This window comes from Aplysia californica, unplaced genomic scaffold, assembly GCF_000002075.1.
Source record: "Aplysia californica isolate F4 #8 unplaced genomic scaffold, AplCal3.0 scaffold00388, whole genome shotgun sequence".
Taxonomy (NCBI): Eukaryota; Metazoa; Mollusca; class Gastropoda; order Aplysiida; family Aplysiidae; genus Aplysia; species Aplysia californica.
The window spans coordinates 489,249-491,493 of NW_004797658.1; the positions used below are offsets into that span (position 1 = coordinate 489,249).

The 2,245-nt window shown below is 45.3% G+C and overlaps 1 protein-coding gene across 1 annotated transcript in view; it reads left to right on the forward strand.

Annotated features, from left to right (window-relative positions):
- Positions 1 to 1,003: 1,003 nt before the first annotated feature.
- Positions 1,004 to 2,245, forward strand: part of LOC101845116 (chitin deacetylase 7) — a gene marked incomplete at its 3' end in the record, with an annotated part of 39,790 nt that continues 38,548 nt past the window's right edge. Inside the window, 2 exon segments of the mRNA XM_013085572.1 lie at positions 1,004 to 1,090; positions 1,552 to 1,730.

Below are 2,245 nucleotides of genomic sequence, written 5' to 3' on the forward strand. Positions count from 1 at the left end.
GTAATCTTGGACTTGTTGAATTCGACCAAGCCAGCCAGCTGTAAGGGAAAATTTGAGAAAGAATAGGGCGGATAGCGGTTCCCACACTCTAGGTAGATTGAAGGAGAAGGGGATCCAAAGAGGAGAGGGGAAACACAGCCATCTGTGCGGACCAGTCCGACGGATCTCCAACCAGATTATGATGGAGACTATAAGCAGACAGACTCTGGGATGGATCCTGAAGAGGGGAGGGGGGAGCAGAGATGGACATGTTCCGACTGCAGTGACCACAACACAGTGGACAAGTAAGACAAGTAAGTAAGTAAGCCAGCCAATGCACGAGACAGGGTCATTTTTTTAATGAACAATCTTTGTGATTTTAGAATGATAGCTCTCCAGTGCATTAGAGTGTAGTTGTTGTTGCATGAAGACACACAACATTGATTTTGATGTCACAATAGGCCGCCTACTGATGCCCCTTTGACCACCAGTTTTCCTCAAAATGACACAGCGGTAGGTGGGCCATTTGCCGATCTCACCTCGCGCAGTTTTAGTAACCGAAACGACCCTGTGCGAATAGAATTATTTCTTATTCGCACACCTGGTGTGAATAAAATATAAATTATTCGCGCCCACCCGGTGGGAATAAAAATAATAAATTATTGGCACACCCGGTGTGAATAAAACTGTTTTATTTGCACACCCGGTGTGTGGAATCACTTCGTTAAAATAGTCTTATAGACGTCATTCCACTCCTTTGCTAGCTTGTTTTGTCCCTGGGTTAGTGACTTGGATTTGAATTATACAGACGAACCTGCCATGACAACAACTTTCCACCCCCCCCCCCCTTCAAAAGGATCTTTAAAGTATTGATGGGGGCGTAAAACACTTACATTAAAACATCCTTCTCGCCCCCACCCCTCCCCATCCCTATATCTCCTTGTATTACACTTTACACACATAACTACACCCGACGCCCGACACCGTTGTTGTGTACAAAAGAACTTCCTGCACGGACTAAAAATAGACGAGGACAGGAGCACACTGCAGGGAAGTGAAGACGGCAAACGTGGTTGCCCAAGTCCTTCATACCGGTGTCGTAACAGTGCCTGTACGTGTGTGTGTGTGTGTGTGTGTGTGTGTGTGTGCTTGTGTGTGTGTACACGTGTACACACACGTACGCACACACACACACACACACACACACACACTCTCTCTCTCTCTCTCTGTGAGAGAAATTATTATGTCGGGATATGACTTTCTCATACTTTCTCTCTCTCTCTCTCTCTCTCTCTCTCTCTCTCTCTCTCTCTCTCTGTGTCTCTCTGTGTCTCTCTTATTATCTCTCTATCTATCTGTGCGCGTGGGCGCGCGGTCGCACCAGAGATGGTCGCACCTGTTATTGTGAGGCCACCGCATGGCTAGGTGGACTTACAAGCTGCTGTGGTTTGAATTCGGAGGAAAGAAAAGATTTCTCTGATGTTCATTATCCCAACTCGTGTGTGTAGCATTGTGCTTATGTCGGCCACCATTCTAGGACCTATAACGGACATTTCAATTTTTCTCTTACAGAATGTGCCAGCCAGTGAGTCAGTGAGTGTGTATATCCAATCTAGAACAATAACTTGTAACGTTTTTGACAGTTGATAGTGTGACGTCACTTCCCTCGCTACAGTTTCCAGGGAGAGTCGACAGAGAGGTCAAGGGACAACGAGGTCACGTGGATCTGGTGACCTTACTGACGTCAAAAGGTAAGGACAACTGTGGGGAATTTGTTTAACAACACACACACACACACACACACACACACACACACACATGTAGAGTCTATACCTTAAAACGTCACACAGACATACACACACACAGACATTTACACACATACACATGCATACGTACATTTGCCCACACATACAAACATACACACACATACACACATACACACATTTACACACACATGTAGAGTCTATACATTAAAACGTCACACAGACATACACGCACAAACATTTACACACATACACATACATACATACACTTGCCCACATATACAAACATACACACACATACACACATACTCACACATACACACACATACACACGTGAAGTAAAACATCATATGCACGCATTCACATACTCACATTAACACACACACACACACACACACACACACACACACACACACACACACACACACACACACACTAACACACTCACTCACACACAAACACACTCACGCACAGGCAGACAAACACACTCACACACCCCATCC